A 16,369-nucleotide genomic window follows, 5' to 3' on the forward strand; every position below is an offset into this window, starting at 1 on the left:
AACACTGGTTAAACATGCTGAGAGCATGTTTGCAAGGGATGTATATGTTGGGCACATTGTGGAACTCACGAATTGCTTTGGTGGCTGTTAATGCATTGCTTCTATTTATAGACAGACTAACTGGAGGGACAAGAAAGTTGGCTTTGTAGTTTTTCACACTTGACTAATCAAAATTTATGTCACGCTTTAGCAAAGGCTTTAAGGCTTAGGATGTTCCAAACTGAACTAACTCAGTCTGGTTGATTTCCAAAGACAGCGTAAAATGGTATATCCTTTTCTTAGCAATGTCTTTATGAAGCGAACTTAATTAATAGACTGTTTTCCTGCATTCCAGGTGTGAATTTATTTGAATAATACTTCCTGAAATTCTATTCCATTAGTTACTTATACTTCTGATCTTTGTTTAAATAGCAAATTGTTTCCCCAAAGGAACAGGAATTATAAATAATATAACTTAGCCAACATTCTAAATAATTGAGGATGTCTCCTCTAACTTCTTTTTTTTATTTTTTTATAAATTTATTTTTATTTTATTTATTTTATTTTTGGCTGTGTTGGGTCTTCATTGCTGCGTGGGCTTTTCTCTGGTTGCGGCGAGCAGGGGCTACAGTTTGTTTTTTTTTAATTTATTTATTTATGGCTGTGTTGTGTCTTCGCTGCTGTGCACGGGCTTTCTCTAGTTGTGGTGAGCGGAGGCTACTCTTCATTGTAGTGCGCAGGCTTCTCATTGTCGTGGCTTCTCGTTGTGGAGCACGGGCTCTAGGCGCGCAGGCTTCAGTGGTTGTGGCATGTGGGCTCAGTAGTTGTGGCTCCTGGGCTCTAGAGCGCAGGCTCAGTAGTTGTGGCGCACAGGCTTAGTTGCTCTGTGGCATGTGGGATCTTCCCAGACCAGGGCTTGAACCCGTGTCCCCTGCATTGGCAGGTGGGTTTTTAGCCACTGTGCCACCAGGGAAGCCTGGGGGCTACTCTTCATTGTGGTGCGTGGGCTTCTCTCGTTGTGGAGCACAGGCTCTAGGTGCGCGGGCTTCAGTAGTTGTGGCACGTGGGCTCAGTAGTTGTGGCTCATGGACTCTAGAGCGCAGGCTCAGTAGTTGTGGCGCATGGGCTTAGTTGCTCTGCGGCATGTGGGATCTTCCCGGGCCAGGGATCGAACCTGTGTCCCCTGCATTGGCAAGCGGATTCTTAACCACTGCGCCACCAGGGAAGCCTCTCCTCTAACTTCTCAAGGAGTGATAAGTTTTAAATCTGAAATTGAGAGTCCTCTAGGTAGCTTTTGTGTGGCAGTGAGTAGATTTTTTCCTCCCTCTGTCACAGAACTTGAAAAATTATGTTGCAGAGCAGAGTGGTGTTTCATATGCCCTTTTAAAGGAAAAACAGTTAAGACTGGCTTAAAGTACTGACATAACTGCTATTTTTTATTCAGACAGTAGTCTTCTAAGTTGAATGGGACAGTGATTCATGGAATTTACCGAAAATCTGTAGAGAGAAACTCTTTTCTCTCATCTTTTTTTTTTCCCTAGAAAATAATTTAGTTTTGGTCTGTCTTATGAAAATTATGTCTCTGAAACCCTTAGGAATGAATTATGCAGAATATGCTATGCTGCCCTGAGGCCAGGTTCATTAAAATAGAATGTTTGTCTTGTATTTGTTGTGAATGGAAACCAGGATATTTTCACAGCTGGTTTAATTTGCTAACCAGGCAGTTTTAAAAATAGCTCACAATATAAATCCTAACTTTGCTGTATTCTGTCAAATGCACTTATATTCTGCATGGGCGGATGGAATCAATTCATCTTTAGCAAGTTAGAAAGCCAAACAACTAGTCCCAGTAGAGGGAACTAGGGACACTTCGGTTGCCCTGCCCCCTTATCCACTCCTGCCTCCCAGACTCAGGTCAAAGGTATTATAATATAAAAATCATAGCTCCAATTTGACGAGGGTTTTCTGTGCATTGAGAACTTTGCTTAAGGTGCTGTGTGTGTTATTTCCAACCCTTACAGTGTCTCCACTTCAGATATTGGGGTCGGTAACTTGCCCATGGTAATGCAGCTTGAAACGGAAGTTAGGATTTGAACTGGATCTTTCTGACTTTAAAGTGTTTTATAATATCTCTTGAATGCAAATTCTTTGCCAACCTTGGGATCTATGTTCCTGAAAAGTATTGTGGCTAGCAAAATTGCAGCTGTCAAGATCAAAGTCTCACGGCTAAGAGTGAGTTGGGGGAAACAGTGAAAATGGCATAAAGCCTATTTTTAAAACACAGATGAAGGTTCTATTCTCTGAAGGGTATCCATTTCCCAAACAAACCAGTCTTTATCTTTAAAAACCTGCTCCAGTAACCCCTATCCTGAATCAGCTTCTTTAGGTATTCAGGAAACATTGCTGGGATAGATTCTCCCACAAGTTTTATGTTATACAAACTGTACTTCTTTTAGAGAACTTAAAACAGCCCCAGCAGGCTTGAAACGTCATGGGGAATGGGGAACATACCATCTCCCTTGATTGTTTTGTTTTCACAAATCTCTGACTTTTCACAGATGAATCTTGTTTTATTTTGTTTTGTTTTTTTGTGGGAAGGGGTTGTTTGTTTTTTTCTGGGCTTGGTCTGCTATCATATATTGAAATGATAAAGCAGAAGTGAATCTTCTCTCTGGGGCTTCCTCCAATAGACCTGCCCTCCTCTTCTGTGGGAGTGGGGGGAGCAAAGGTGCTGTGTTCTTTTGTTTGAGGCAACAGAAATAAAAAGAGTGAACAAAATTTTTATTTTTTGTATCTCAGAACTGCAGTTAGCAAAGGATGATTGAATCCTGGATAGTAGGATCTAGGAACTGAATACGACATTCTAGATCCTGTGAGTGACATATTGCTGAATAACTTATGAAATTCCCATCCATTCTTTTTTTTTTTTTAATTATAAAAGTAACACATGGTTGTCATAAAATATTCAAACAGTAAGTGTGGATTTAGAAATAAAAATGAGACTCTTCTTTTACCCTCCTTCCCTTTCTCATCTTCTTAAACATTTTCTGTATATTTAGAAAAAACAACTAAATAGATTTTTTTCCTAATATAATTCTTCTGAGACTTGCTTGTTTCATCTGACATCTTTTGCAGTCTATTTCATTCTTTTAAACATCTGCAAAACATTCTGTTGAACTGATGTACTGTAGCCATTCTTCTCTAATAAATATTTTGGTGGCCTTCGCTTCTTTGATTATTACAAATAATACTTTATTGAACATCCTTATTCTTATATCTTTATACACAGGTGTATTTCTGTAGAATAGATGTCTAGACATGGAGCTGTTTGGCTCATGGTCATGTTTATTTTTTTACAAGGAGGTAACTGCTATCAAATTACCTTTCAAAAGAGCTATACCAATGTTCATTTCCATCAGCAGTGAATGAGAGTGCCCATTCCTCCACACCTTTGATGACAATAAAATTATTTATCTTTGAATTTTTGCCCCTCTAATATTTTATTGTTTTAATTTACACTTTTATGCTTACTAATAAGATGGAATGTCTTTTGTTCGTTTATTGGCCGTTGATTTTTATTTCGTGTACCACCCTATTTACCTACAATTCCCATTTTTCTTTTGGATTGTTTGTTTTGATAGTTTTGTAGGAGCCCTTTACAAAGTGTAGATATTAACCTTTGTCTTTTGAGATGTTCTGAATATTTTCTCCCAGCGTTATCTTTTAACATTGGGGTATCTGTCATACTAATAAAGCATTTACATTTTTATGTAGTAAAATCAGCCTTTATGGCTTCTATGTTTTGTGCTTTCCTAAAGAAGTCTTTCCTACCCTAACATGATGAAATGTCCTGAGTTTTTCTGCTGTATTTTTCGCTTTTATACCTTTAATTGAACTGGTACTCATTTTTGTGTATGGTATGAGGCAGAGATCTAGCTTAATTTTCTTCTGAATTGGTTTCCAAAATGGCTCTCATTCATTGGTATTAGCTTGTACGAAGAGCCTTTTTCACTTAGGGAGGCAGGTGGAGCACAGGGATTATATAACTCGCTCACGGTCACAAAGCAAATTCTAGTAAGGATCAGGTCTAAAATTATTTCTGTTAGCTGATCTGTGCCACTTTCCTTGTTTCTTCATTTAACATTTTTACCATAGGTTCTGGAAGTCTTGAAAAAATTATTTTATTTCTGTGATGTTTATTCCAATGGAATAAGTTCTATTAATAGGTAGATTAAGGTAGCTATGCATGTAGAAAGCTTCTTGAAAACATAATTGCATTTTGATATTGAAAAATATTTGTGCTGAGTTGTTAATATTTAGATCAGTTGTGCTGATTTCTGGTGTACATGTGAATAAGATTTAGTAGAATGTATAGCTTTAAACATTTGTCTATATATATTGTCTCAATATTATTGCTTTTTATGAGGCTTATTTACTATTAGTGTATCTAATATAATCATTTTTCTGAGGATATTCACTTTATGAGCTATTGCAGCAAATCAGACAAACCAAGGTTATTGCCATATGATTACTACACTAAACTCACACAGTATTAATCACATGATGTGTTTGACACAGGGGTAAATATAAAACTATTACAGCTTTTTAAAACACAACACGAGCAGATACTTGCTCATAGATTGTGTTTGATCATGCTTATTGAAAGCTCATTCCAGATAAAATGTTTCTACCCAGGCAGGATTTTGATTTGGTTTTATTTATGATACAAGTGGTGGTCTAGTTATTTGTGGGCATATCATTTATTGTAATTTTTTTTTTTGAGATAAACCCACGCACATATGGTCACCTATCTTGTAAATTATTTGGAAGTTAGATATCAGTTTTGGTATATTAACAAGATGAGTTTGGCCTCTTTTTCATTTCCTCCTTTAAAAAAATTTTAATATAGCTTATAAACAAATCTAAGCTTTAAATCTCCATGCTGAAATTCACTCATATTCTCAAAAGATATTTGTCTTTAACCTACTAAAATAATTCAATTTTTCTAGTAAATTTTTATCGATTGAATTTTCTTAATTCTTTTGGTTCATTTTATGAAAGGTCATCATTAAAAATGACTCTCTCAAAGCAGCATCTCAAAGACATATTTGCACACACATATTTATTGCAGCATTATTCATAATAGCCAAGAAGTATAAGCAACCCAAATGTCCATTAACAGGTGAACAGATAAAGAAAATGTGGTATATACATACAGTGGAGTATTATGAAGCCTTGAATAAGAAGGAAGTCTTGTCACATGCTACAACATGCATGATCCTCAAGGGCATTATGCTAAGCAAAATAAGCCAGTCACAAAGGACAAATACTGTATGATTCCACCCATATGAGGTATCTAATGTAGTCAGAATCATAGAAATAGAAAGTAGAAAGGTGGTTGCCAAGGGCTAGGGGGAGAGAGGAGAGAGAATTAGTATTTAATAGGTATAGAGTTAAAGATGAGAAAATTCTAGTGATCCGTTTCTAAACAAAGTGACTATACTTAATACCACTGAACTGTACACTTAAAAATAGTTAAGATATAAAATTTAATGTTTTTTACCATAATAAAATAAAATAGCAACCAAATTGAAATGTACCTTAAATGTAAAATATAGCCTGGATTTCAAAGACTTAGTACCAAAAAAGAATGTAAAATTAATAACTTTTATATTGTTTGTTTATTTATTTATTGCACTTAAAAAGCAGTTAGGCCATTTGTTGGCATTAGGAGAGCATTCCTTTAAATAAGAGAAAGGACTCTGAACACTAAAATCTCATCCATTTTATGAAAACTTGAGACCAAACTCTTCACCATCTGTAAACTGCTTATTCACAAACAGGAGCAAGAATTTGAGTTAAATAAATTAAACCAAACTGTCCGGCTACAAGAAAATGAAAGGAAAGCTGGGGGGCGGGGAAGAAAATGAAAGGAAAGCTGAGGGCGGGGGAGCCCTCCCCCCAAAGTCCTTGCTTTCACACTACAATGTTTCAGGTACAAGAATCCGACAGTTGGGACTTCCCTGGGGGTCCAGTAGTAAGACTCCCCCTTCCAGTGCAGGGAGTGAGGGTTCCATCCCTGGTCGCGGAACTAAGATTCCACATGCCTTCTGCCCAAAAAACCAAAACATAAAACAGAAGCAATATTGTAACAAATTCAATAAAGACTAAAAATGGTCCACATCAAAAAAAAAAAAAAAATCTAACAATTCCCCAGTGCAGCACAAAACCGCTTCCCGTAAGACAGTCATTTAATTATCAACTGTCCAAAGGCTAAGAAAATTTCGTGGAAAAGGAGCATACCCTCTGGCTCTGTGCGTGGCCTGTAGCTGAGGAGCCAAGTTCTTAAGAACCGAGGATTGACTGCCATACTCTTGGGGAGAACGCCTTCATAGAATCTCAGGCATCCGTTCTCAGCTTCCCCATCTATAAAATGCGGCCCTGGCGAGGCAAGACCTGATAGGCTTCCATATCGAAGGCTTCACGCACCTCATTGTACTCCAGCACACGCCGCTTGATCTTGGACGAGTCAGCCCAGATGACGAAGTCCTACATGCTGCACGTGACACGGAAGGTGGGGTCGGTGACCACGTTGGGGCCCTTGTGCACCTGGCCCTACTCCATGAATGCCACGGCGGCCTGGAGGTGCTGCGCCAGGCGCGGCTCAAGCACTACAGTGAGCAGGCTATGGCGGCAGAAGGACGAGGCCTTGAGGAAATCGCAGAGCTCCGGTGATCCACATGTGGGCACTAGGCCGAGAGCATACTTCTCCAGCAGCGCTTCGGCAGGTCGCGCAGGCGCAGCTTGCACGCCCAGCAAGGCTCAGCTGGTGGTAGCGTGTGTCGTCCTCGTACCGCTGCAGCTGCAAACGATGACGCCGCGATACGCGCAGCTCCTGCAGGTTGAGATCAGTGACTTCCCGGTTCAGGAACACCATCTGCTTCAGCCGCTTCTCACGGAATTGAAGCTTCCACACCATGGTGGCGGCTCAGATGCTCTATATTGTTTTATGTTGAAATGATAATCTGTTATATATGTTGTGTTAAATAAAGCATATTAAAATTTTAAAAACCAAAAAAACTCATTTAATAATGTATTTTATAGACAGTATCCCCCTTTTAGGGATTGTTGATATAATTAATTGTATCATTTTCTATATTCTACTATCTTGGGGTGCTTTTTTAACTTCCCTTTCTGAGGGAGAGTCTATTCTTGCATCGGAGACCTGTAAGGAAATCGAAATGTTGAAGACAGTTTTATATTGATTCAGAGAGAAGAATGTAATTTAGGGAGTCAGCACCACCCTTTATACCCCAGTGTGGTGTAATATGATTTTGTGCTTGAGGTGCTATTTTTTAAATGTCTTAACTCCAGTGTCTTGATTAAATTCTCTTCTTACTAATTACATTCTTCCCAACTTAAATGTCTAGTTATAAAATGCCCTTTTAATTTTTCTGAAATATTAATTATACAGACCTTTTGTAAGTTCTGATAGTTAGTCCTTACCTTTGTTTCTGCTCCTACTCGAACTCCTTAACCTACAGTTCTCTCTTCCTCACATTCATCTTATACTGTGGTACAACTTTTAAAAGTTTATTCTTTCTAAATCTCTACAGTTGATAGCCCTTGTTTTATATTTGACTACCAAATTTAACACTAAACCCTTTTTTTTTTTTTTTTTTTGCGGTACGTGGGCCTCTCACTGTTGTGGCCTCTCCCATTGCGGAGCACAGGCTCCAGACGCGCAGGCTCAGGGGCCATGGCTCACGGGCCTAGCCGCTCCGCGGCATGTGGGATCTTCCCGGATCGGGGCACGAACCCGTGTCCTCTGCTTTGGCAGGCGGACTCTTAACCACTGCACCACCAGGGAAGCCCAACACTAAATTCTTTGGAAACCATTCTTCTGGTGCTTATTTAAAGGCTTTTGGACGCTCTGTAGCATTTCCTAAATACAGAGAAAATGAAAGTATTTCCAAATCACTCATTTTATAGATAATTATCTTCAAAACACAAACCTTGGTATTTGGCCATAGGAAAGGGTTTTTTGGTTTGTTTGTTTTTAACATTTTATTTTCTGTTTTCTACCATCAGTTTTTCACCAACTTTTTTTTTCCTTTGGGCCATTAAAATATGTACATGTTGAAATAAACTTATTAAGAAGTACCAAATTGAATGCTTTATAAACTCAATCATTACTACACAGCAGTAAGCTGGACACCAGGAAAATAGTTGGATTTCTTTTTTTAATATTTATTTATTTGGCTGCGCCAGGTCTTAGTTGCAACACGTGGGATCTTCGTTGTGGCATGCAGGATCTTTTTTAGTTGCCGCGTGTGGGATCTTTAGTTGCGACATATGGGATCTAGTTCCCTGACCAGGGATGGAACCCGGGCCCCCTGCATTGGGAATGCGAGTCTTAACCACTGCACCACCAGAGAAGTCCCTGGATTTCTATATAATCTTTTCAGATTGTTTTTGGGAGAAAAGAAGTGAGAGTTATTTTCAAGTTTATTAGTATTTTGAAAATGCCACAAAGAGGTTCAATAGTTATGCTCATGGAATTTTTGCTGCTGGGAATTTTAGTATAACCATAAATATTTTATGCTAAGTCTTTGGGAAACTTTCAGTTGCTAATAAATTTTCTAATATACATAGAAGTCACTTAAAAATTTTAATTCTTTGAAAATGTCTTTAAGTTCTAAACTCTATTTTATGAGGTTTTTCCTGTGTTTTGTAATTGAAAATGACTACAGACTGTGGATTGCTGCTACACTTACAGGTTAGAGTGGTGACTTTAAACAACAGTGAATAGGGTAGCTCATGTGGCTCTCAGAAAACTACAGTTAATTTAATAAAAGTCTTATTTATTTAGCTTATATTTTACTTATGAACAAATAATATGCTTTCATGGAAGAATATTACTTGAAAGGCAAAATGTAGTAAAATTAATTTGCCCAGTTCCTTGAAATTGTTGTTTTAAGGTTGCTTTTTTGGAGACATTACTGTTATCGTATAGTTGTAAAATGTTTTGAAATACATAGCATTATGTAAATATAGATAATGAAATGCATGTTCAGTTGCAAGAATTTCCAGTGGTGTCATGAGGAGAAGGTAGTGTTTATTTCCCCCAAATTTTATGTTCACTGGAGGGTATGGACACAAGTCCTGCCCTAAGCACTGCGCCTTTCCTTACCCACTGGGAGTCTGTGTACTGAGGTTTTGGCAGAAGTACGGGGTGGAGGGGGAGGGAGATTGTAGTAAAGAGGAGGTACAGCATGATGGCAGGCAGTGAAAGGTCAGGCTAAGGCTTTTTGCTCTGTCTTCAGCTCTACAAGAACAGAGACTTTTGCCAGCGTGGTCACTGCCATTGGCACCAGAAAACGTCAATAAATATATACTGAATAAATTAAGATGTCAGTAAGTTCCCACAGACTGTTAAGAATCCCTGTTCTGCACACTCACTTTGAAAGTCTGAAGTGGGGTGACTAAAAATCCTAACTTAATATTTTATTTATTATTAGCAGAAGAAAAGTGAATTGGTAACCTGTCATGTTTGACTTTGTATTCAGTACTTTCTTAAATATATTCCAACAGATCCAGCTTTAACAGATTCTCCTCTTTAAGTGTCCCTACCTGTAAGCCAGTTGATTATTATTTCGCAAAAAAAAAAAAAAGAAAGATTTTCTATGCAAGACTGAACTCTTTCTTTGCTTCCCAAGGGCCTCCGTAAGATGCCTTTAGCCTACTTATGCATATTTTCTCTACTGTTTGAAGGATCTTCCTGCTCCTGCCCAGTGTCTCTCAGTAAGGTCTTCCATGCGTGTCTCGTTTCCTTCCCCCTCTCATGCCTTTGTTCAGGGAAAGAGACCCTTCCTTCTGACCAGGAGCAAACCTAGGTTTTGTGGGAATGCTCTTTAGGAAAAAGAAAATCAGATAGCCAACAAGGACCTACTGTATAGCACAGGGAACGCTACTCAATATTCTGTGATAACCTATATGAGAAAGGAGTCTAAAAAAGGATGAATTTCAAAATATATTACAAAGCTACAGTAATCAAAAACAATGTGGTACTGGCATTAAGACAGGCAAACAGACAAATGGAAAGAATAGAAAGCCCAGAAATAAACCCTCATATAAGGTCAGATTATCTTTGACAAAGGTGCTAAGACCATTCAATGGGGAACAGAGAGTCTTTTCAACATATGGCACTGGGAATTTTCAATACCCATTTGCAAAAGAATGAAGTTGGACCCTTATCTTATACTATATACAAATATTAACTCAACATGGATCAAAGACCTAAGCCTAAGACCTACAACTATAAAACTCCTAAAAGAAAACATAGGAAAAAAGCTTCATGATACTGGACTTGGCAGTGTTTTTTGGATATGACACCAAAAGCATAGGCATAAAAGCAAAAACAGACAAATGGAACTACATCTGAGTTAAAAATTTTTATGCATCAAAGAACACAGTCATAGAGTAAAAAGGCATTCTACAGATTGTGAGGAAATATTTGCAAATCATATTATCTAATAAGAGATTAATGTCCAGAATATATAAAGAGCAACTCAACAACAGCAAAAATCAAATAACCTGATTAAAAAATGTCCAAAGGCCTTGAATAGACATTTCTCCAAAGATGATAAAATAAATGGCCTTTACACATATGAAAAGATGCTCAGCATCACTAATCATCAAGGAAATGCAAATCAAAACCACAATGAGATGTCATTTCACACCCATCAGGATAACTACTATCAAAAATAAAAAAAGCAAGAAACAAAATAAATATTGGCAAGGATATGGAGAAATTGGAACCTTTGTGCACTATTGGTGGGATTATAAAATGGCGTAACTTCTGTGGAAAACAGTTGAGAGTTTCCTCAAAAACTCAAAAATAGAACTACCAAATGATCCAGGAATCCCCTTTCTGGTTATGTATCCAAAAGAATTGAAAGCAAGATCTTGAAGAAATATTTGCACACTCATATTCATAGCAGCATTATTCATAATAGCCAAGGGGTAGAATCAACTCAGGTGTCCCATTGGTGGATGAATGGATAAACAAAATGTGGTATATACAGGAAATGGAATATTATTCACTCATAAAATGATGGAAATCCTATTAAATGCTACAACATGGATGGAACCTTGAAAATATTATAAGTGAAATAAGCCAGTCACAAAAAGACAAATACTGTGTGATCCTACTTTTATGAGGTATCTAAAGTAGTCAGATTTATGTAAATAGAAAGTAAAATGGTGGTTACCAGGAGCTGGGGGGAGGGGGAGAAGGGGAGTTGTTTAATGGGTGTACAATTTCAGACTTGCAAGATGAAAAAGTTCTGGAGATCTGTTTCGCAACAATGTGAATATATTTAACACTGCTGAACTGTACACTTAAAAATGGTTAAGATGGTAAATTTTACATATTTTACTACAATAAAAAAAAAAAGAGATCATCTGGGCATAGTTTCAGGACCCCTCCTAGGGCTTTGGGAGAGCCCCATGAAAGTGAGGGGTCCTGCAGCTAAAGCTTCATTAGCTTCATATTGAAGCATCTGGGGTTTTTTGTGTTCTTTTGGTTTTGTTTTTTGTTTTACTTTTATTTGCATTTATTTTCTTGCGGCATTTATTCTGGTCCATAAGTTTTTGTTTCTTCTGGAATATCTTTTTTTTCTGTGCAACCTCTTCTTCTGGTTTAGGAACAATGTGTTCTTTTTCAGTAAGGATATCTCAGTGTGGTAGGGAGAGCTCATGTATGGGTTGATCTGACCATGAGCTCTGTTAAGTCCTGCACCACATCCTGGGGACTTCATTCACCTGGATGTGCTCAATGACCAGAGAATCTACCCCTAAACCCTTAAGTTCAGCATTACTCTATGGATTATTGAGCATGTGCAGTAAAAATTCAGCACTCTTTTTGGGCCATGGAGCCCCACTGTTTGGCCCAGGCACACCCACCAACTACACCATTGTAGCAACAGGATGGCACACATTGCTGAAACATCTATTTTGACCATTCTGATTCTGTCCTTCCTTTGAAACTCAGCTCAAATGAGCTATAGTGTCTCAATTTTCTAACTCCTGTCTCTCTGAGGGTTGGAACCATATAGTTAACAATTTATCTTCTACTTTCTTGTTGACTGTCCAGTGTCTTATCTCCTAATTATAGGATGTTAAGTGTTGTTTCTTTTGCCTCTTATAAATACCCAGGTTAATAGTATTCATCTATTCATTCTTTTGCTTATTCATTTGGTCATTCATTCAGCAAACATTAATTGAATTCCTCCTGTGTACTAGAGATAGAAATAATAACCATATACCCTGCCCTTAAGAAGCTCATAGTTTAGAGGGGGAAGCACCAAGTAAATGGGTAACAATAACAGTAGGGTTTGAAGGTGCTTCCGTAGAGGCGTATACAGGGTGCCAGGAAGCACAGAGGAGGACACTGAACTCAAACAGGAGTGTCAAGGAAGGCATCCTCCAGATGCAAATTTGATTTTTGAGGTTTGATTCTAAAGAATCTGAGAATTTTCTTTTAATGTTCCTTAAAAGGTCTGCTAGCATTCTAATTTATAAATGTGTAACAGGAGTGTAAATGCTAACCTTCTCCAAAGATTTTGGATTCTAGTTGTGTTAGAGATTCCACTGTAGTTTTGACTACTATTTCTATCTATATACCTTCTGACTTTGTTGGGGATAAAAATTCTGAAAAAACTTAGTTCTTACATTTATTTCTCATCAGCCTTCTTCATCGCTGTCGTTTGGTAGTACTGAAGTTGATAAGACTTAGAAAAGCTTTTGCCTTTCCTGTGTTTTCTACACGACAAACTCCTACTGATTCTTTAAGACTCGGTTTAAAATCTTACCTCCCCTGTGAAACCTTTTCTGACTCTCAGGAGTTAGTTCTTTGTATTCTTATAGCGTAACTATCTATATATCTCAATTTATACTTTAATTATGGCAGTTACCATGCTATATTTTAATTATGGATTTACATGTCTCTGTCCTTCAAGGTGTTAAAGTCCTCTTTGTACCCTCCTGGGCTTGGTTCTAGCACAGCATCTAATACATAGTAGATGCTTAAAAGATGGTTCTTGACTGAATGAACAGTGAGTTCAGAGTTTGGAGTCTTATTTTTGAAAGGGTGGATTGGCCTTACTATATACTTCATGGTCACAGATTGCATTCTTTTTTTTTTTTTTTAATATTTACTTATTTGTCTGTACCAGGTCTTAATTGCAGGACGCGGGATCTTTTACTTGTGGCATGCAGCATTTTTTAAAAAAATAAATTTATTTATTTTATTTTTGGCTGTGTTGGGTCTTTGGTGCTGCGCGCGGGCCATCTCTAGTTGCAGTGAGCAGGGGCTACTCTTCGTTGTGGTGCGCAGGCTTCTCATTGCGGTGGCTTCTCTTGTTGCAGAGCACGGGCTCTAGGAGCACAGGCTTCAGTAGTTGTGGTTCATGGGCTCTAGAGCGCGGGCTCTTTAGTTGCCCCACGGCACGTGGGATCTTCCTGGACCAGGGCTCGAACCTGTGTCCCCTGCATTGGCAGGTGGATTCTTAACCACTGTGCCACCAGGGAAGCCCCCATGCAGGATCTTTAGTTGCAGCATGTGGGATCTAGTTCCCTGACCAGGGATGGAACCCAGGCCCCCTGCATTGGAAACATGGAGTCTTAGCCACTGGACCACCAGGGAAGTCCCACAGATTGCATTCTTAACAACAACCAGTTATCTAACTTACGATAGAAGCCCCACTACCACCTCCATCTGACTCCCGCACCTAGAAGTCCACAGTTGCCTTCCAACTTGTCTCTGCTTCTCCACTTGGTCCTCTGTAGTGTATTCTCCATATAGAAGCCAGGATGAGCTTTTGAACACATAACTCTGATTCTGTCTCTCCTAAAGTGGTAGTAAGACCTCCATGGGTCCTTGGAATGTTTACTTTGGGAGGTTTTGGAGACTTTGTCCCACTTTATAGGAAACATATTAAAAGGTACCCTCATCCCATATTTTTTTTAAAAAAATATTTGTTTGTTTAGTTGGCTGTGTTGGGTCTTAGTTGCGGCACATGGGCTTAGTTGCCCCGCCATCTTAGTTCCCCAGCCAGGGATCGAACCTGTGTCCCCTGCATTGGAAGGCGGATTCTTAACTACTGGACCACCAGGGAAGCCCCTCATCCCATATTAAATACGTGGTTTTATTTATTTTTGCTATTGTATGTTAAAAGAATTTTAATAATTTTGCTTCTGAAATTCTTTGGCTACAAATAACTGACTTAATTTGTAATCACCTAAGATTTCTTAATAATTAACATATTTAGTATTTTTTACAAAGTGAGAATTATTTTCAAATGTAAAGAAACCTTATAAATGCTCAACTTAGTGAATGAAATTGTTGGGTGTTATATTCCAAGGACACTGAAGCATTTATTAATTTTTATGGTTATAATTTTCTTTTTGTATTTTGGACTTGTAAATATATTTTTTCAGGTCCCAAACATTTGCCTAGACCCTTAAAAAGCTTGTAGATCCGAGATATTAAGTGGAGACTGCGTAATGGATAAAATGGCACTGTTCACTCTCCTGCTTTAAAATTCTTTTGTGACTTTCCACCGTTCTTAACAATAACATCCTTTCTGTGGCCTGCAAGACCCACTATGATCTAGCCCCTCTCACCTCCTCGGCTTCGTCTCCCACCTCTCTCCCTTGGTCACCTGGCCTAGCCTCCTGATCATCCCTCTTGTTCTTTCAACACTCAAGCAATTGCTTTTCAGCTCAGCTTAAATGCCCCTCCTGAGAAAAGCCTTCCCTAACCACCTGATCTAAAGTGAGCCTCTCTCAGTTTTTCCATATCCCATCAACTCTTTACTTCCTTCTCAGTGAATTTCCTTCTCCCATGAGGATATTGGCTCCATGTGTACGAGAACCTACCCTGTTTGGTACTACTGTATCCGCAGCACCTAGCACAGACACAGAGAAAGCAGTTAATACATACTTGTTGAACAAATGAAGAGTTATGTTAATAGATTTTGTAATTTAACAATCCTCGAGTTGTTGGTATAAACCCTACATGGTCATAATGAATTATTCTCTTAAAACTGGTAAATTCTACTTGCTAATATTTTACTTAGGATTTTTGTGTTCGTCTTCACAAATGAAGATTGGTCTGTAGTTTTATTTTTCATACCGCATCTGAGTCCAGATGGATATCAGGAATATGTTAGCCTCATAGAAGAAATTAGGAAGCTTTCTCTTCTGTCTCCATGTGTTCGGGAACAGTAGAGATAACATGAAATTATCTGTTTGATAGAAGAAAACTACTTAGGCCTGACGTAGTTTCAGTGGCTAGTTCTTTGAATAATTATCTAACACATTTCTGCAATGGTTTTTTGTTTTTTTTTTTTTTTTTTGCGGTACGCGGGCCTCTCACTGTTGTGGCCTCTCCCGCCGCGGAGCACAGGCTCCGGACGCGCAGGCTCAGCGACCATGGCTCACGGGCCCAGCCGCTCCGTGGCATGTGGGATCCTCCCGGACCGGGGCACGAACCCGTGTCCCCTGCATCGGCAGGTGGACTCTCAACCACTGCGCCACCAGGGAAGCCCCTCTCTTGTTTTTAATTGATCACTTTCCAAAGGATTATCCACTTTTATTTATTTATTTTATTTTTTATTAATTTTTAAAACTTAATTTAAAAACTTTATTGTTATTATTTTCATTGAAGTATAGTTGATTTACAGTATTTTGTTAGTTTCAGGTGTACAGCACAGTGATTCAGTTACAGATATGTGTGTGTGTGTGTGTGTATATATATATATATATATATATATGCCTTTTCAGATTCTTTTCGCTTATAGGTTATTACTAAATACTGAGTATAGTTCCCTGTGCTATACAGTAGGTCTTTGTTGGTTATCTATTTTATATATAATAGTGTGTATAAATTAATCCCAACCTCCTAATTTATCCCCCCCCCACCCCCCTTTACCCCTTGGTAACTATAAGTTTGTTTTCTATGTCTGTGAGTCTCTTTCTGTTTTGTAAATAAGCTCATTTGTATCATTTTTTTAGATTCCATATATAAGCGATATCATATGATATTTGTCTTTATCTGGCTTACTTCATTTAGTATGATAATCTCTAGGTCTCTCCATGTTGCCACAAACGGCATTATTTCACTCTTTTTTATGGCTGAGTAGTATTCTATTATATATATATGTATAGCACATCTTCTTTATCCATTCATCTGTCAATAGACATTTAGGTTGATTGGCTATTGTAAATAGTGCTGGAGTGAACATTGGGGTGCATGTATCTTTTCGAATTATGGTTTTCTCCAGGTATATACCCAGTTATTTATTTTTTGAAGCAAAATTTTTTA

General features: G+C 38.2%; 1 protein-coding gene and 1 pseudogene across 10 annotated transcripts in view; one reads left to right on the forward strand and one right to left on the reverse strand.

The window, feature by feature from the left end:
- Positions 1-16,369, forward strand: part of TNRC6B (trinucleotide repeat containing adaptor 6B) — a 261,927-nt gene that overhangs the window by 97,512 nt on the left and 148,046 nt on the right. The gene's annotated exons all lie outside the window — the stretch shown is intronic.
- Positions 6,406-7,676, reverse strand: LOC113621226 (U3 small nucleolar ribonucleoprotein IMP3-like; annotated as a pseudogene).

This window comes from Aethalodelphis obliquidens, unplaced genomic scaffold (assembly GCF_003676395.1).
Source record: "Aethalodelphis obliquidens isolate GAN/ISIS:26980383/991018 unplaced genomic scaffold, ASM367639v1 scaffold8, whole genome shotgun sequence".
Classification (NCBI taxonomy): domain Eukaryota; kingdom Metazoa; phylum Chordata; class Mammalia; order Artiodactyla; family Delphinidae; genus Aethalodelphis; species Aethalodelphis obliquidens.